This window comes from Erpetoichthys calabaricus, chromosome 9 (assembly GCF_900747795.2).
Source record: "Erpetoichthys calabaricus chromosome 9, fErpCal1.3, whole genome shotgun sequence".
Lineage (NCBI taxonomy): Eukaryota > Metazoa > Chordata > Cladistia > Polypteriformes > Polypteridae > Erpetoichthys > Erpetoichthys calabaricus.
This window is the reverse complement of record NC_041402.2, coordinates 47,885,555-47,906,601: the sequence shown is the minus strand read 5'-3', so window position 1 is coordinate 47,906,601 and position 21,047 is coordinate 47,885,555. Positions and strand designations below refer to the sequence as shown.

Sequence of the window (21,047 nt, the reverse complement as noted above, 5' to 3'; positions counted from 1 at the left end):
CTGGTTACTCTTGATTGTTTTCGTAAATCCTCCCTTGTCACATTTTTTGCTATTAAGAAAACTATTTTTATATTGTTTGTTCTTCTTAGCTATAGTCTGGGTGTGGAGTTTCTTAATAGTGACCGTAGAAGCCACAATATATACTGTATATACTGTATGTAGAGCTTATAAACTGTTCTATGTAAGTTACTAATGCTTGTACAGACTTTATAAGGATTATCACTTTAAAGGGTTTTTATTTACACCTTTTAGTACGCTACATGGGAGATGGCATTTCATTAGATTTCATGAGGACTGTATGCCATTATAGCCTAACACAAACGTTTTTACTGCAAATTCGGTTCACAATATGTTATGTTTTATGTCTGCTATTTTGAGAATTGAAAGTTGATTCTTCTTGATTTGGATTAACTTGAACAGCCTAATGTGCCGTAAAGAAGGAAGTTTACGTGTCATTACATCATTTAATGTTTAAATATCAGCACTGAGTCAATACAACAACTGTACTATATTGACCTGTCAGTTGGTGATTTAATTGCTCTGTCCTATTCATATATACCAACTTGTTTCTATAAACAACTTCCCATTATGAATCTACAGCTAATAATTAATATTTGTATGCACTTGCTGTCTTTTGACAACACACACAACTATTATCACCTGAAGAAGTGGAATCTGTATACCTACTAAACAATCAATGAATGGATAGCATATAACTGTTCTTCCTGTATTCTTTGAACTGCTCTCTGCCCAGAGTCCTTGTCCCTAGTGCTCCAAAAGACCCACCTTTAACACAGTCACAGTATTAAACACCAATGTGAATTAGCTACTTTATATAAATCATTTTTTGGTGGATATTTTTGCTTTCATTTTCATTTGACTTCACTTAATTTGTGAATGGTACTTCACATATGTTACATGTGCTGCTTTAAAAAGGCAAACAGCATCACTAAAGATCTAAGTCATCCATTCGATTTTCTTACTCCTGGGAAACAGCAATTGGCCTTTGGCATTGGCATCAGTAGATTTATAGCCAGTTTCTAACCACAGGTTGTAAGCTAATTTTTTATATTATATTTATATATATTATATTTATATATATTTATTTTATATATATATATATATATTATATATTATATATATATATATATTGTCACACACGTGCGATTGGGAGGCAGCTAAAGTGCCTGAATAAGAGTGACTTTCTCTCTCAGTCCTCTGCAGACCATCCACAGGAAATCCTGCACGGTTCTGGCACCATTGATGACGTTACTTCTTGCCCAGATGGCATCACTTCTGGGTCCGGCAGCATTGATGATGTCACTTCCTGTCTACTCCTTTAAAGCCGCCATCTTTACAACCTTATAATGAGTTCTGTTTTGGACTCAGACTTGTGAACAACTCACAGATGAATTACCTATTTGCAGCCAGGGCACAATATACGGGTGGCTACCCCAAACTTTTTTTTTGATGTCTTTTAACTATTATTGTGACAATATATATTATATATAAATGTTATATATACTACCAGTCAAAAAATTTTATAATACCTCAGTCTTTCCAATTTTTCTTCAAATTTAATCGGTTCAAATTCAATGAATGGCCTAAAATGGTAAAAAGGTAAGCAGTACACTATCAGAGGTTTACATTTAAAGTTTAGGTTAGCAAAAACTGACAAAAGGAAATATCAGAATATTACAAATTGGCCTTCTTCAGTCACACACCAGCCTCGGGGCATACCTTACCTCCGCTTAGCTAGTGAACTAGTTAACGGATTTTGATCAGGTTTTTTTCTATAATTTGCTTGAACATTCCAGTTGATTTTGTGAATTCTTTCATCATACTAAGAATCATAGTTTGCTTGCAGGAGCAATATATTTGCAATAATCCTAGACAGAGACTGTGGGCCGAGGTAAGGGGGAAGCGTGACGTCAGGAGTGGAGAGCCGAGCAGAGCCCTCCTCACTGTCCTATTTCACTACTACACGGGCGGAGCTGTGGGGTACGGCTAGTATTATATAAAACTGGAAAAAAAGCATACATAGCCTCCCTTTAAAAATTCCATGCATTTTATGCATATGTTTATGTGTAAAGAAGCTTCTTGCTTTCATGACATTGTTTTTGTGAACATATATGCACAGGAGCCTGCAGAGCTGAAGATTCACAATTTTCCTTGTTACTTTGAGAAATACTTTATAGTACATAATAAATATTCTCAAGAGCTAAATGATCATAAATTGGATTACTGAATTAAGCAGATTTGATAAAGCATGGACTTGTCCTTTTTGCTCCATTGTCTGTTTTAAATAACTTATTGTGAATGATACGACAGCCAGAGGTCGCAACCTCGAAGAGTTATTTAGTTGATAGCAATATAATTGTGTTCATTTGTATCCAGAGACAACCGACTGAGGAAAAATTCTGTCCTCACATCATAATAGAGTGTTGCCTGTTTATGTAGAGAAAATTAACACTCTTCTTACTTAGCATCAGAAATAGTGCCTCTCACAGCATTATGGACAATCTGTTGAATGATGGAGGAGGTGTTTAAGTGGTTCCAGGTTCACAATGGCATCAAAGAAAGATTAAAAAGGTGCAAAAGTAATTAAAATAACAGCTCCTATCTTGTCATTTCATAATGTATAACTTTCAATAGGTTTATAATCCCAAAGACTTGACTTTATTGATGCTGCATAGAGGCTTTGCTGTTCTGTTCTCAGTTTCATTAAAACATGCCAAACCTTAGGCTCAAAATAAGGTAAAACTGAATAACCATTTAAGAGCTTAGATTGTTCTAACCATTAAACATTTCTTAAGTTAGGATAATGACTATGACATTTAGAATTATGATATTCTCAGTATTACTTCCTGCACAGGTGAGTATGGGTCTTGTCTGATCAAATCTGCATGAAAAGCTGCACTTCATTATGATAATGCCACACATTCAAAGGGGCTCACTTTTTCAGCAATTTAGCTAATTGTCAGTCAAAACTGGACAATAATGAAGAATGGCTCAGAAACAGTAAGGATATCTTTCCCTGCAGAAAGTTCAGAAACAGACAGGACATTTGATGATACTGTGTGTGGCCTGAAGGGGTTTTCGCGATTACTACTGTTGGCGGACTCATTTTAAGGCCAGAGAGGTGCTTTCACACTAAGTGGACGGGGAGAACTAGTGAGAAAATGGACTTGACTTACAGTACTTGCTCAAAACCATATAAAATATCTAAGGTGGGATTCAATTCCACGGACACTCTAACTGAAAACTACTGTATGCTATTAGTGCTTATGTCCTGTAATTCCCAGGATTACATTTTAGGAGACTCCCTGAAATATATATAAGCATACATACATAATGAAACTTCAGTAATCTAATTCTGGGTCACACGGTCCAGAATTTACCTTAGTAACACTAGGCACAATGCTGAAATCAACCTTGGTATATGGTCCAGGTCCATTTCAGGGTCTTCTTACATAAACACCTACACTGGGGCTAACTACCTAACTTACAGTTGGTTCTGTATGAGTGAATATCTCCCTTAATGAACTGGTATTTCATACAGAATGGAATCCTGCTTTAGCCTCATTGTGTCTGAAATTGACTTCAGCCTCTCCACCACAAATATGCTTTGGATTAAACAGGTTCAGAATGGATGGAGCGATGGATCACACATATTATATTTTAATAACAATAGGATATGTTAGACTGAATGGCTTATCAATTCCATAACATAACAAGGCACCTTCAGACCATCTTATTCCAATTTACTGTCACGGCGAGTCATAACCTTACAAAAATGTAAGGCATTGCACATAGGAAGTAATAAGTATAATAATTGTAATAATTATGTCCCTGTTTTTAATTTTTGGCATAAATCCACCTTAGGAAAAGTCCAATGCCTGCTCAGGGACAGAAACACAACTTTTAGGTCTGGTGATAGGACACAATACAGTGCTGTCAGAGTAAAACTGAAATGAGGCATAAAAAAAGGCCAAAGCTGCTTGTAAAAGAAAGATTAAGGACTACTTTTACAGTAACAATACAAGGTAGGTGTGACAGGCTACAAATCCAGCAACCCCCCAGCTGCTGATGGTGATGTTTGCTGGCTGAGGAGCTTAACCACTTCTTTGCCCACTTCGAGGTGAAGTCACCAGAGACATCATATCCACCAGCTCACAACAGCTGCATCCTCAAGGTGGAGGAGCATGGCGTGAGGCGTACACTGGTAAAGACCCCAGCCACTGGTGATGAACCCGAGGTAGGCTGTGGCACCTGATGGAGTGTGTGATCGAGTGCTGTTGGTCTGCGTGGATCAGCTGGCTGGAGTCTTTACCAAGATCTTCAACCAGTCTTTATCCCTGTCCACTATTCCACCCTGCCTGAAGTCTTCTATTATAGATCCACTGCCAAAAAAAGCCTACCATCAGCAGCCTGACTATTGTCCAGTGGTACTTACTCCTGTTATCATGAAGTGCTTTGAGAAACTGGTCCAGAATCACATCATTTCAAGCCTCCCATCCATGTTAGACACACACCAGTACACTTACAGAGCAAACAAGTCTACAGTGGATGCTATAGCCACAACTCTCCATGCTGTCCTAACCCTCTTGGAACAGCAGGGAAGTTAGCTAGGTTGCTCTTTGTAGACTTTAGCTCTGCATTTAATACCATCCTTCCTCAAAGACTTGTGACCAAATTGACAGACCTGGGACTATTTCATTCCATCTGCCTCTGGATTATAGACTTTTTCTCTGATCGCTCCCAGAGGGTAAGAGTAGACCCTCACATCTCCTCAGCCCTCAGCCTCAGCACTACTTCTCCACAGTGCTGTGTGCGGATTCCTTTTCTCTTTACCTTCTATACCCATGACTGCACCCCTACACACTCCAGTAATGGTATCATCAAATTTGCGGATGACACCACCATAGTGGGGCTCTTCTCTGGTCAAATGAGTCCACTTATCAGGATGAAGGGAAGCGGCTGTATAGGTGGTGCATAGACAATAATCTGGTTCTCAACACCACCAAAATCAAGGAGCTGATCATTGACTTTAAGAGGAAAAAAATGGATATTCAGTCCCTTTTTATTGGCGGGGATTGCATGGAGAGGATCTCGGACTTCCAGTTCCTGGGTATGCACATTGAGGAGGACCTGACATGGAGTGCTAACACCTGTCACACACATGTGTTTAGGGGACAACTAAAGGGCCTGAATAGATGTAATTCCACGCCGGACCAGGGGGTGGCAAAGTGCACTGATTCTGTCTCTCAATTCCTTGCAGACAGTTCTTGGGAAATCCCACCCGGTTCTGGGGCAGCCTACAACGTTACTTCCGGTTCCGTTCCTGATTACATCACTTCCTCTGCAGGCCTTTAAAGTTGTCATTTTGCTTCCAATTAATCAGTTCTGTTTTGGACTCTGTAGTGTGAACATGTCTGTTCTCGTTGATATTTCCCGGCTGCAAAAACCATTATATGGGTGGCTGCCCCAAACCTTTCCAATGGCTCTTTGTCGTTGCGTGTGACACACCACTAAGCTCGTAAAGAAGGTACAGTAGAGACTTTACTTCCTGAGGATCCTCAGAAAGAATGATTTCACCCAAAAACTGCTCATGTCCCTCTATTGTTGCTGTATAGAGAGCATATTGACTTATTGGGCCTTCTACTCTAGTCTTGACTTAACATGGGAACTGAATTAATCAAGACTACGGAGACAGTAAAATGAAAGAACTTCTGCACTGCTTCAAAGTTCTGCAGTCTTTTTTATTTTCTTCGAGATTAGTGGTCAGCACACAGTAGGACTCTCATGCTGTTATAATATGGGCATTTCACAGTCACACTAATGAGAAAGCCACATTAAAAAGTTTTGTTTTGGGTGAGGCTGGTCTTTTTTCTTGTCTTTTTCCTAAGCCTTTGTCAGCTGCTTTTTGATTATCATAAAAGAAATCTTTGCCCCTAAAAGCTAGTGGGTGTCCTCCTTCTGCTAAATGTTGATTTAGTCCTTCAATGAGCAATTGAGATGTGATAGGAGGTGCTGCCTATTCATGATTAAGTGATAGAGGTACAGCTGTGAGAGTGCTTAGCACATAACATTTCAAATAAATACATAATTAAATTAGTAAGATACTGCTTGATGACCCTTACCTTAAGCTTAAGGTCAGTCATTACTGTACAGTGCCTTTCAGCAAGGACATCATCTCAAAGTGTGTTAAATAAACAGAGCATTACAACTGCAGTACATTATTGGGCAGGGCAGATTACTCCCATGTAATGACGATAGTGTAATATTATTATGATAAAAATAATTACTTAGAAAAAACACTTTAGAAACCAATTGTAATAATTACTACATGTTAAAACTAGAATTGATAAAATATTAGAAACTGACCAGTAAGCTGGTCTAAGGGAATGCAGGTAGAATCAGATGGACAGGCAATCTGACTGGGGACGTGCTGAAAGAAGAATGGAATAAAGAAGGGAGTTTCCTGGTACTATGATATCTCATTGGTCAGGAATGTACATCAAGGAAGCTGGACTAACAAAGACAAAGGTAACAAAGAAAGTCTCTCTCTCTCTTCCATTTTCCATCCATAAAGGCGAAGACCACCTCTTTTGGTGGCCATATTTAGATAGACCATGCTGGATCTGGAACAACAAGCAACCTGGTAGTCTACAATCAGGTTGTATTATTTTGCTTTGTTTACATCTGGCTCAGAAGCAAGCTCCTTACAGTGTGAGCTAATAGGAGAGCTCCTTCAGTTAGCTATGCAAAGCCCATCCCTCAACACTGCGAGTGTGTCACTTTCTGGTGGTATCAGTTGATCTCTCTTGGTGTCAGCAAAACCCTTTCTGTCAGTGATGCCAATACAGCACTGATCTGGGGTGAGATGCTGGATGTGTGACCACACTTTATTAATTTGGACCACACTTTATGTAATCTGACATCTTCACCTGCAGTCTTAGAGACAGATGTGTTGAGTCTAAGAAGGAAAACATGCAGACATAGGTCATTTTTCAGAGCCACTTGAATGAATCTGTTTTATAGATGCAGCCAATGCAGTGCCCAGGGTTTTACAAGCATGCATATCCACATCCCTTTGCAGGACTCTTTCCCAGGTTATCGTACCTCCCTTTTAAATCCAACCTGCTACACCCAAAATATTTTATATAGGAATAGGCAGAAACATCAAGTTTTTACCCCATGTAAGCAGGCTTATAGCAGATTCACCTTTTATTTGGACATTTAACATTTCATGAGAAAGTCAGTTAAATAATTTCCAGCCTGCTTTGTAATAAGCATGTATGAATTACACGAGGATAAAAAAGAAAAAAAAATTATGCTGAACCGGTAAAAACAATATGGAAGTGTAGCCTTATATAACACAACATAAAATTTGCAGACCAGCTTAATCCAATTCAGAGGTACAGAGGACCACAGCCAACCTCAACAGCATTAGATGCAAGGCATGAACAAACTGTGCATGGGGTAGCAGTTCATTATGGGGCACACATGCATGTTCAATATTAGCTTAGAGTCTCCATGTACTAATTTACACAGATTTGGTAGGAAACCGGGATGCCCAACAAACACAGCAAGAACATGAAAATGCTACACAGACATCTACCAGTCATGGGAATTAAACACAGGATACTGTGTGAGGTAGAAATACTAACCATTGCATCACCTCATAATACATAGTGCTTCAGGATTTTTCTTATACAATGACGATCTGCTTTTAAGGATCATCTACAATAAACTTTTAATAGAAAAAAATAAGTGGGCATTCCATAATCTAAATCAGCAGCTTTTACATCACACATACAGGTTTAACATCTCACACGGGTGTACTTTCAAAATCTAACTGACAGGAAAAAAGAAAAAATGATGCAAGATTAAAATGCCTGGCCCCAGCCGTAAAGAAATTGGAAAAATGTCAATGCTTTTCATAAGCACATTTTATAATTACTTTGTGAAGTCAGGCGGCCTGCAACAGTCAAGTACAGAGGCTGCAGATGCCAAGAAGACCTCTGTGTTTTGCGCTTCATTTCCATGTGAATGGCCACTTCACAGACTCATTCATAAATGCAATGATGTTGAATGAGGACTTGATTGGTATCTGTTCTATGAAAAAGTCTTCTAGTCCTCATTAGCCTGCAATTACATTGCATATTTAAAGTATAGTTATTGCTTGTTCATATCTCTTTTCTTCACCTAAAGTCACACAAAAGGTATGTTTAATATGTAGCTCTACTCTCCTAGGACTATATAAAATATTGATTTAATATCCTGGTCATCTCCTTAGCTACTCAGCATCTTGAAAGATTTTTTATTGGAGTGCTATTCCTCCTCAAACACTCAATTCAGAGTTTGCCTGAACTTGCTGAATTGGCTCTTGAGCTGCTTTGAACTATTGCTTCCTGTGAAGTTGACAATTTGCAAAATAGTTCATATCTGGGGGAATCTCTTTTTACTCAATTAGGAATCATTGTTCAGCTTCAGGTCTACCAAGTAATCATTCAAAGTAAGACTTGCCCCATCTTAATTTAGTAAGATTACAAGTTAACTGAAATCCTGCACCTATTTTTTTGGAAAGGGTTCAAAATATTGCGTGCATGTTCTGAACTTTGGAGGCAGTAGTGGGACCATCTGGGTCCTCATTTTTTCTAAATACAATAGTTTGAAAAGTGGGACAAATTGGGAATATTCCTTACGGTAAGTGTATAATGATGGAGAAAAAAAAAACAACACACAACACACTGCAAGAATGCAAGCTTAACTCATGTCAAACAGATTATCATTATGCAGGAGCTCTTCCCAAGCAAACTCTACAAAGACCTGCACACAAGCTGGAAAGCAGGACAGGAGCTTCACTGGTGCACCCAGCAGAGGCACACTGAATTCGGCCAATACCCATGGGAACCTGCTGGTTTCAGAGAGAGAGAGAGAGAGCAGGCCTTCAGAAAGAGAAACTGACCACAACAACTAACAAGTCCAAAAACACTGTAGCAAATGCCCCCAATAGAGAAAGGGTAACTGTCAACCTATAACTATATAAAGGGGCAAATGAAGAATCTTTATAAAATAAAAGATTTATTGTATTTCAAAAATTCTGTGTAATCCATAAATGGTCAAAGTTCACAAAAAGGCATAATGGTGCCCAAAGGCAACCCGATAGCAAACAAAGCTCCATGAACAAAATCCAAAGAAAGAGGCCAAAATCAGAGTGTAAGATAGAAACACAGAATCAAATAAACAATAATATTTCAATAAACACAAAGAAAACTCACCAACACCAAGTGTAAATGACAATGAACCACATTTGACCTATCGATCTTCTCATGCTTTATAGGGCTGGGAGTGGTACCACACAGTAATGGACAAGTGTCTTGCCACTTAGGGAACCATCCACAAAGCATAACGAACATATGCATATAAAATGAACTGCATAATAATGGAGTAATATAAATTGAACATGATAGACATATGCAACATACTTTAATTTAAACAACAAAGACAAAAAGAAGAACTTAAACTGAGAATAAAGAAAGAACACAATCAGACCAAACCTGAATACAGATCTGTTGTGTAATTCATATTTCCTACCACATCCTCTTTGTTTTTTAGTATTTATTTTCCTGGCCTGCCAATATTCTATTATCCTGGGATTCTGGATTACTACATAATGCGGTGGAGAAGGTGACATCAAGATGTCCGCTGAGCCACTAAAAGTAGACATGGAACAGTGGTTTGACGGTCAATGCTGTATTTTTGACATTCAGTCTGCTGATATTGAGATTTTTGTTTTCTTTTGCATCTGTGTATTTTGCAGATTATTGTACTTTGCTTTTAATCACATATAGTTTTTTTTTGTGCTCCTGTGTCATTGTTTGATATGGCTTTACCTGTATTTCTGTTTTTGTGATTTATTTTCATCATTAAAAGTAGTTAATTTTAGCAAAGCATTCATAATCACCACATTAGGACAGAATGGTTAGGCAAGCAAGTCCTTGTGGGCTTCACCATATCGTCTTTGTTTAAAGTTCTCCTTTTAGGCTAGTGTTAATGTAAGGGCTGCAACACTCAATCAATGTAAATGACTAAAAAGTTTGGTCAAATTGTATTTCTTAATTGACTAGTTGTTCCTGTCCCCCTCAGCCCCAAATCACTGCTCACTGCCATGTTGCAACTATCTGTGCTGGTTTTGATTGGACTTATCATGACGGCAGCTGTACCACATTGGGCGCAAGAAGGTTCCCCCAAATTTCAAGCAAAATTCTCCTCTGTCTAGGAGTATTTCACCTGGAAATCTGAAAAAGTGGCTGTTTGCTCATTGAGTAAAAACAGATGGTGCTCCACAATATATAGCTCAATGCAGTGAACACCTAAAGAGGAAGGATGCTGGTAGTAAAGCACATGTCAAGCCAATTGTTCTTTTACTGTTGTGAAGTAGGATAACTTCAGAAATTCATGCTAGTGAATAGCGTTGGAAAGAAAGACAGAGCCATGGTATTTCTTCAGACAGAATGGACAAATTATCTGCTGAATGCACTTGTCAGTTGCCACCATTATTTCTCGAGAGTGCACTAAAGTAAAGCAATGTTTCAGTACATAGACCAGTCTGTTAAATGCACTTACTTGCTTTTTTTCTAGCAGAGTTGCATTTTTACCCTTTACCAGATATTTTATGCCAGGGCCGGCAGCTTGTAACTCTATAACTGTCACCTCTTGAATCCTAAAGAAAACTTGCTTATCAGGGTTTGTCCAGCTACATCCTTAGACCTATTTAAACATACGTCAGTTTTGTAACGTTTTTTAGGGATTTTCTCCAATCATTAAATTGTAAATAAATCACATTCAATAAGTGATAAGGTGGCTTCAGTATGATGTATTTTTTAAATCCAGTGCAGTGGATGCTGCGTAGTAACATGCAGCTATCTGTAGGGCAGACGCTGCTGTTGCTGCTGGGAGGCTGGCTTTTTTAAGAGATTCAGCTTTTACTGCCATTTAACTTGCCAAATGCGTAGAACGTACAGCTCAGCAAAATCCTGGTTTTAATATTAAATGGTTATGAAAAAAGCACATCTTAACTTAAATGGTTTTGGGCACATTCCATGTTCTCTCTTAAGCAGACAGGTTGCTAATCGTTCCGTCACCCATGAAGGAGTGCCCTGGAAGTGCAATATGCGGGTTTTCTGAATGCTGCTTATGAAGTGTTCTCCGATGTAAAGGTTTTCTCACACTTCTCCTCGCCTCCTACGTCTAAAATAGAGTATTATTTTAGCAGAAAATGTTCCGAGTGAATTCATTTGCGTGTTGCACAAAACCTTTTGCAAAAGATTTTTGAAGGGATTATTCACGCACACTTAGATTGTAACCTACTGATTGACATATTGTATATATTTCATATATATATTCAGTTTGCATATTTATAGCAAGAAGTTCACAAAGGGAGAAAATGAAATCACATAACTTAAAATAGTCTTTTATTCCTGAGCTTTCAACACCTACCAGGTGTCACATCAGAGGAAAATGACTATACCATGCAGTGCATGCCCAGCTGCATACACACAGGCGCCAAGTTCACTATAGTATATGATGTCATAGTTCAATATACTAAATGCATCACAACAAGAAGAAACAACCTTTTAATGATTATATATGTGCAGTTCAGGATAGTTGTTTCTGTGAGTTCTTCTAGGGAGAATGATAGGAACATCTCAGTGTTAAGCAGAGCCTAACAAAATGGCTGAAGCAGGAAATACAATCAAGATTTCCTTTTAATGATGTGTGTTGGTAGCACACCTGTACCATCACCACTCACAAGCACAAATGAGCAAGATGAGCCGCACTACTTCATTAGGCCTTTGTGGCCTAATTTTGTGCATATGGTGCATGTGAAATCTTTCTAGTGTTTCATTGTCATTCCGCTTTTACTTACAAGCCATTTCATAAGGTCTTTACACAGCCGAAGGTCTGAATGCCTTAAAATGGTATCACTGGGAAGCTCCAATGCAAAATACAGAAGACACCTCTGAAGAAGCAGATCTCTGTTGATATTAAAAAACTTTATTTTATATAATTCATTTGACAGTGTACAATATTTTAAAGCTTTTAATTACCCAGCACATCTGTTTACTTCAGTTAGTAAAGCACCCTGTTCACAATCACACAATCAGATGTTGCTTGGTACTTAAACTTACAGGCGGAGTGGTGGCTCTGAGGCTAAGGATCTGCGCTGGTATCCCGAAGGTTGCCAGTTCAAATCCCCGTCACTGCCAAAAAGAGATCCTGCTCTGCTGGGCCCTTGAGCAACGCCCTTAACCTGTAATTGCTCCAGGGGCGCTGTACAATGGCTGACCCTGCGCTCTGACCCCAAGGGGTATGCGAAAACTACTAAATTCCTAATACAAGAAATTGTATAAGGCGAAACAAAGAACAAAAAAAAACAAAAAAAAAAAAAAAAACTGCAGCCATGCCAACTCTACTGGTTGCCTTTTTATGTTTTGATATTACGTATTGTTTTCCTTTTGCTTAGTGGATAACCTAACAAACAGTTTACAACAGCAGACTGCTTGAAAAGCATACAATATATTTAAATTTCTATAAGTAAGTATGTAAGTAAAATGTATTTATAAAGCGCTCTTCACAGACATAACTTCACAAAGTGCTGTACATCAAAAAAACACATTAAATTGCAAGCCAACAAATATAACAAAACAAGAAAACAAAGAAAAACAATAGAATAACAAGAACACAACTAAGAATAAGCTAAAAGTCCAAGCAGAGACTACTTAGCAGTGTTCAAAAGCCTGCTTAAACAAAAATGTCTTAAGTTGCTTACTAAAAGAATCAACCGACTTAACTGTAAGGAATACTAGCAGCAGACTATTCCAGAGCTTTGGCACAACAGACTGAAATGCACAAGCCCCATGTAGCTTGAACCGGGTACGCAGGACGACTAAGAGGCCCTGTTGCCCAGACCTAAGTGCCCACCAGACTGAATGGTGGTCCAGGAGGCCAGTGATATACTCAGGGGCTTGTCTGCAGACAGCTCTGTAAGTAAGCACCAAAGTTTTAAAACAAATTCTAAAATAAACCGTAAGCCAGTGCAAAGCATACAAGATGGGAGTAATATGCACTCTCCAACTAGACTGAATTAAAAGCCTAGCAGTTGCATTTTGCACCAAATGTTGCCGGAAAAGGGAGGATTTATTCTGACCTGTATACAGTGCATTACAGTAGCCTAGACACAAGGAAAGAAAAGAATGTACAAGCATCTCCAATTCTGGTCCTGAGATTACAGTCCTCAATTTAGAAAGGTTTAATAAATGAAAGAAACAAGAGTGGCTAACAGACCCTACATGTGAATCTAGGCTTACTAACTGATCGAAAATAACCTCCAGATTACGTAAATTCAATTTGACAATTGGAGAGACAGAAGTCATCTTGAGACTAATCTCAGAGTGAAGAGTAAGGGGAGCAACAATTAGAACATCCTGTGTTCAACTGCAAGTAGTTATTACAAAGCCAAATATTAATCTGTGACAAGCAGTCAACCAAAGTGGACATTTTTTCAATTTGATTGGGTTGAAATGAAATATAAAGCTGTATATCACCTGCAAAAAGTAATACGAAATGCACTTATAATTTGAGACAAAGGAAGAATGTGTAAGGAAAACAACAATGATCCGAACCCTGTGGTACTCCACAAGCCAGGAGAGAAGTAGCAGACATAAAGTCTGCAACACATCCAAGCAACTCCTGTTAGTTAGATATAGTATGAGGAGAACCAGTCTAATACAGAACCAGAGACCCACAGTTACGATTATACCAAATCATAACAGTACTATTTTTATTAATAAAACTAACATCTCTACTATTCTATTGTCATTTATATTACAATTAATGAGAGGTACAATTTTGAGTTTCCTTTTTTTTTTATTTTTTTATTTTTATTTTTTTTTTAAAGATGGCATGGTGGTGCAGTGATAGTGTTACCAGCCTCGGGCCTAGAAGAACCTGGGCCGGGTACAAGCCACTGTTGCTACAGGGTGTAGCCACAGTGGTATGGTGAAAGAGCATAAATGAAGCAGGCAGCAGTCATGAGTCTCAGACCATACTTCTCTGTTCTCTTTTATTCTCATTTACCCAGAAACATATACAGTAAATGCTTCAGTCTCTGTGAAACAATGCCAATTTCCTCTGCGGAACAAATAGTGTAAACACATTTACTTTGGTTCAACAATAGTATTGTGGTCAGCTATCAAAACATACTTGATTAGAAACCAATGTCCCCAGAACTTGTTAATTTTCAAAGGAAGCAGGCAGTTCTGTATCCCCACATTGTGTGCAGATGAGATACTAAATCAAAGCAGTCTGACTATTCAAAGCAGGTGACTCTTTAGCAAGACAAGTAAATATTTATGTCCTGAAGATAGCCATCAACAATAACCTGTAGCAGAGTTTTCCAGAAATTTTGCCTTTTCTTTAAAACACTGGTTTATAGCCCATTACACTAAGCAACACACAGAAATGTCATTTTCTTTAAAACAGTGAATTCTAGCCCATTACAATAGCACTGCTGCCTCACAGTAAGGAGACCAGGGTTCCTGTCTCAGGTCCTCCCTGTGTGGAGCTCGCATGTTCTCCCTGGGTTTGTATGGATTTCCTCTGGGTGCTCTGGTTATCTCCCACTGTCCTAAGACAAGCAGGTTAGGTGAACTGGTAATGCTAAATTGGCCCTGGTGTGTGAGTGTGTATGTGTGTTTGCCCTGTGATGGACTGGTGCCCTGTCCGGTGTTTGCTCCTGCTTTGCTCCATACGCTAGCTGGGATAAGCTCCTGTGACCCTGGTTTGGATTAGGCAATTGAAAAGTAACATCTTTTTATATTGTATTAAGGTTTTTGTTATTTTTGTTTAGGTAAGTAGGAAAAAACCCAGGCTGGATAGTCAAGCAGTTGTGGATGAAGATGCAGAGGAAGATGAATAAACGTTAACCTGCCTAAAAAATGAAAGCATTTTTGTGTTCAGAATTTCAATATGTCTGCTCTTTCATTAAAAAACAAATTCTCTACTTCTGTTGCCTCTAGCACAGATTCACAGGGTCATTGAGCTCATCCCTACAGGGCAGAGTAGGCTAATTTTCTTTAGGAGAATGCATTCCTTTAAGGTGGGAAGTGACAGCCTTCACATCTTCTACAACTCTGTGATGGCCAGTGTGATTTTCTATCCTGTGGTGTAATGGGCCGGTAAAATCACTTCAACAGAGGGCCACCAAATCAACAAACTAATGGCTTAGTTATGGGATGCACTCTGAACACCCTGGAGGTAGTAGTGAAGGAGAGCATGAAAACAAAACCAAGTGCCATTATGAACAATGCTGCATATCCTCTATCTGAAACACTAACACTGAGGACTTTCAGCCAACAAATTATTCAGCAGAAGTATTTCCAAAAAACACTACTGGGCTCCTTTATATCAACAGTAACCGTAAATATGAAGTCAGAAGTTTTCTTTGTAAATTTTCTTCCTTTTAAGTTTTTTTGGTATAAGTTCAGACAATATTGTGCATGTATTTTATTTATTTATTTATTTATTTAACAAGCTTGTGTACAAAGCCAAATTTTCCTCATGGGACAAATAAAATGTTATCTATTGGTTTTACAATTCAGTAACCTAGATGTAATAACGTTAAATTGTTTGCTGGGTACAAGGCATCATTTCATGTCTAAATGGCTACATGGGGTGGTATCTTAAGTGCTACGTTATAGACCTGTCCTCTTTAAGACTGCTTATGGTTTACGGTTACCAGGACAAGAGGTGCCACTAGAAAACACTGTAATCTTTAAGCCTTGGATGTGATTGTAGCCCTTGGCTCAACTGTAACAGTAGAATGGGATATAATGGCTGCCTCTTATCATAGTGTAAATGAGTATTGAGTCAGAGGGTAAATTAAGTAAGGATAAAGGAAGGTCAAGAAGAGAAGAGTGGGAGGAGAGGAGAACAAAGCAGACACATCTGGCCTGGATAGTGAGGCCCAATAAAACTCTAGGGTTTCTTCTTTTTGCCATTTCCTTTGTAATGCTGTGTTCTTCCTTTGATCATCCCTGAGTAATGTATGTGCAAATCAATAAATGTACCAATTTTAGCCCAATTTGTACAAACAGAAAAGTATCAGAGTTGGAAAATGAATTTGCCTGGGCAGTATTATTATTATCATCATCAACATATCTGTTCTTATTATATTACTTTGAAGTCTGGTTTGGAGGAAACAGAATCCAGACATGGTCTTCATAGAATGATAAATTATATTACTATATACTTATGACACCTCTGTAATAATAGCTGAGGTACAGCAAGATTTGCCAAATGTCCCGATAAAGACAACAGAAGTGCAGCTGCTTGCTGTATAAAGTAGACTAAGATAATGTGAAGTGGTTTCATTGGCAGAGCAACAACAGATGATGAAGTAGTGGAGATGGGAAAAGATTTCATTTTGTGCTTAGTGATGCACATAGCCTGCATTTACAAAATAAAGCATTTTGTCTTCTAAGGGAAAGAAGTCATGATAAACCAGGACATGATAATGAAATCCAGAGATGCTGCATTGACAACAAAAGGTAAAACAATTAGAGCAGAGAGTTTCCTGGTATAACATCATATGTCCCCCAGAGCAGAGCCCAGAAAGTTGGTGTTTTTTAATGTAAATCTGGGGAAGGTTACAATGCATATCTTGGACACCAAAAAGTGCAAATAACAGATGAGATATTAAGATAAAACCAAATTGGATTAACCTACAATCAGTCTAAAGATAGAATATTACAGTAACGTAATGGGAAAATAAGGCTTACTTAGGAACATCAAAGGTGAGAGATGAAGGAGCATGAAAACAAGATGGAGGATTATTGAAGATATGTAAGTGCAACTCTAAAACTTGAAAGCCACAAGAAGAGAGATGTTTAGTGAGTGATTAGGCATTGGATTGCAAATAGTCACAAATGACCAAATGTCATCCCTCCCATTATCCATTTTTTAAACCCACTTATTTCAATTGCAGGCATTTATACAAAGTACAAGCATGGGCTCCCAAACCATGATAGGTCAAAATCACAAAAACATCCTTAAATATTCATACCCATTCAATTATTAATTTTGGGGATTTGGGGGAATAAATGAAAAAAAACTTACCCAGACTCAAATTCAGTTCAGCCTATTTTTGAAGAGTACACTCTCCGAGCACTTGCACGGATTTACATGTGTAATGTATTAACAGCTAATTACAAATCATACCACTTTTACTTATGTTAAGACAGAAATTTAATTGAAAAGACAATACAACAGTATAAGTTTAGCAATTGCCATGGACAAATTATGACAATATAAAATGTGGTGTTAACACAAAAAATAGTGGAATGGCCAGTTGACAATGGAGGAAAGGAAAACAAAAATTCAAGTAGTCCTACAGGGAAAACACAAAACTCTAGAATGTCTGAGGTTATAACAGATGACCTAAGTGAATTGGCCATCTTTCTCCTCCTGGATATTCTACATACTGTAAGACTCGCAAACAATAGATGCCTTCCCACTGCATGACCTTTTTTCAGGAACCAGGGACTTTTTAGAAACTCAGGAACTTTTATATCATTCCCAGCACATGAACTCAGGCCATTGGAGGTTTGTGGTACTTTTTTTAGCTCCTACTCCAGGGTATGTTCTCTTGTTCAATCAGGAATTATCATAGGTGGTGCTGATCCTGTCCTGATTGGCTGACCACAAGCACTTGCAACATCTAATAATCTGTTAGTAGTTTGGACTTTGGAGAATCTTCAGTGATGCTGGTGTGGTGCACATTGCACTGTATCACTCTTTACAGCTGCTTCCCAGGTGCGCTGCACTATGTACTGCATTGAAGCAATAATCTCCCCCGTGATGTTGCAACCTCTTTGAAGCAGTAAGGTGGGGATATCTCCACCATGAACTCCCAATTGTGCCACATTCTTCATTGCACCACTCTTCTTTGCATGTCACATACTTTGCATAAAGGTTACAGTTCCTGTTACAGTTTCTTTGCCCAGTGGGAGCTGGGAAGTCTCGTGGCCTCAGAACCCCTGCAGATTTTGTTTTTTCTTCAGCCCTCTGGAGTTTTTTTTTTTGCTTTTGCTGTCCTCCCTGGCCATACTTTATTCTTTGTTATTTAGTATTGTCTAATCTTATTTTTATATTTTTCTTTCCTCATCTTGTAAAGCACTTTGAGCTACATCATTTGTATGAAAATGTGCTATATAAATAAATGTTGTTGTTGTGTGGTGGGAATACAACACATGAAAGTGGCCCAGGGCCTGCATTGTGCAGGCACTCATTTGTTCCTGAAAACAAAGTTCCTGTAGCGAGAAAACACCTTATGTTAAGTGCTGTCAGGGGTTGTGCTAGAGCTCTGCTTCTGACATGGTACTGAAGCATCCCTTTTTAACACGGAGTACACTTCGATATTCTGTCTGTAACTTCAGAAATGTGAGTTTAGTTGTATGAGCTCTGTATGTTGGAGACAGGGAAGCTTTACATTTTATTAATCCCTGGAGAAGGAGTATGTTTCTTCAGTGGAAAAACGCCTAAGGTTTCAGTAATTTGTCTTTCTTATGGACAGGAATGGGAAAGAAGTTAGAAGTCCACATTGCTGTTTTCTACATCGGGGCTGCCAAACTCAGGTAGTCATGGTGGCTGGTTTTTGCTTCTACTGGTCTCTTATTTACAATCCAATTCTTGCTTCTTAATAAAATGCTATATAAGCCAATATCATTATGAAACATTTCAAATAATGCTGAAAGATTAAGTAAGCACTGTATTTTGTATGCTGGAGCAGTTCTTCACTTTTTCTCTACAGATATAGTACTATAAGATAAACTCCTAGATGCAATGAGACTAAGATAGTTGGCTAGTGGTTGGCTTTCTTTGCATCACACTGGTGATTGGCAGATTATTACAAAACAAAAGATGCAATTACATTTGAGGGTACTGAATCTTAAAAAGATAGTCAGGAAAGCAAAGACATACTGTATATGTGTTAGTGACAGTGACTGCCTACTAATTATAAATTGCTGAAATAAAAACCCCAGTACAGCCACTGTGGCACTCCAGGATCCGTGTCTGAGACCCCATTCTATGTAGGGCCACTCATAACCAAGACTGAATCAGAGACTAGAGCTTGGATGGAAAATTAAAATCAGATAACATTACAATAATTAAATAAACAGAAAGTGAAGATGACTGGCATGAGTGCCTCTCACTGCTGAAGGAAACAGTCACCATGTAACACTTGTAAAAAGCTTTTGTTTCTGTAGCAGTAGAGGCCTTTGTCCACCTCTTGAACCCTCATGTACCACTCCAGACACCAGGTGAAAGTACAAGACTTCTTTATTTTACTCTTGTACAGTGCACAAAGCACCCTCCACTCCACACTACTCATATAATTCACAGTCACTAACAATACACTCTCCTCCTCGCCCAGACACTTCGCCCTCTTACCTCCTAGCTCAGCTCAATGTCTGGGCTTTCCCATAGTCCATTTATATACCCTGACACGGAGGTGTTCCTTATTCCTTCCGGGTCAGGGTAAACAGTCCTTCTCTTCAACGCGGGAGCATGTCGTTTCTTCCCGTCATGTGACCATGATGTACTCCCGGGTTATAGGGCACATAAGAGCCCACGAGCCCCCCTACAGCGACTCCCGGTGGCCCCCAAGGTATCCAGCAGGGCTGTGTGTAGAAACTACAAAGTTCATGAGGCCCTGCTGGAAACTCGGGGCACGTTTGTGCTGTCCAGAGAGCTCCTCCTTGCGGCCTGGGGGTGACGGCCGGAATCTGCGGCCGGCCATCCATCACAATTTCTTTTGCTCAATTGTTTACTCCAAAATATTCCTCAACTTATACCATGCAATGACTGTACAACAACTAAATTCATCTCTTGCATATTTAACCTCATTAATGGCAAAATACATTTATTCTCTATAGGCACCTAGAGTTAAATTTTGCTTGCCATAGCTGCTGAGCAAATAACTGACTAGCTTCATCAAGCAGAGCTCACTTGTCCAGATCTTTATATCTGGGGCAAGTGATTCATAAAAGACTTTTTCCTTCGCTTTGCAGATTTACCTGCTTGTACATCACAGAAACTGTGAAAGCAGGGGGGCTTCATAAGCTCATCTAAAATTTATTGAGTGCTGTGCACCAAAGAATCACGAAATAAAAACAGTTCTTATGATAATTAGGCTTCCTTAACCTCTCTGAGAAAGATAAAAATTACTTGTGCTGTGCTACTCTATAGCAATCATGTCCCATCCGCCTACATGAAATTTCCTTCCCACCGCCTTCACTTGTAGAGATCCCTGCCGAAGGCTCCAGTTTATAATCCTGTATTCTTCTGTGCAGCACGATGCAATCTCTGCCAATGTCTATGCAAATGAGCCACTCTGTATATGTGTCAATGCAGAGGAAATTAATTGGACCATTTCAGAAACTGGAGCACTCGAGCCGGGGAGCAGCGACTCTGCCCTGCTTTAGCGCAGACAGGGGTGAGGGAGTGCCACACTCTTAGGGAGTCAAACCCAACAGGCACATTTTACATAATTAAATCTGTACTTTCAATAGGAGATGAGTACAAAGATGATTGTTTTGCAACTTCAGTCCAGTGCTGCTCTTGTTTAGTACATCTTTGTCAAAATGTATCGTAAAATCCTTTACAGCATTAGCCATCTGTCAGTGAGAATACCTTTACAAATTAGTTCAGTTTCACACAACATATGCTAATTTTATAGCATCTTTTATAGTAATGGACATAGAGTAGCACTTTACCAAATACAAAGCAAAAAAGAAAATAGATGATCCTTCTATCTCCTTTTTCACCAGAAGATTCTTTCTAACTGTGTACAATGTTAACAGAGCAAATGTAAACAGATGATCATTGTATAGGGTATTCCATGGGAGGAATGTTTAAAAGGTATCTGACCAGCAAAAGGGCAAATGCAAACATCTAGTCTTTTTATAGCATCTTTC

The 21,047-nt window shown here is 38.8% G+C and overlaps 1 protein-coding gene across 2 annotated transcripts in view; it reads right to left on the bottom strand.

The window, feature by feature from the left end:
- Nucleotides 1-21,047, bottom strand: part of necab2 (N-terminal EF-hand calcium binding protein 2) — a 434,935-nt gene that overhangs the window by 391,366 nt on the left and 22,522 nt on the right. The gene's annotated exons all lie outside the window — the stretch shown is intronic.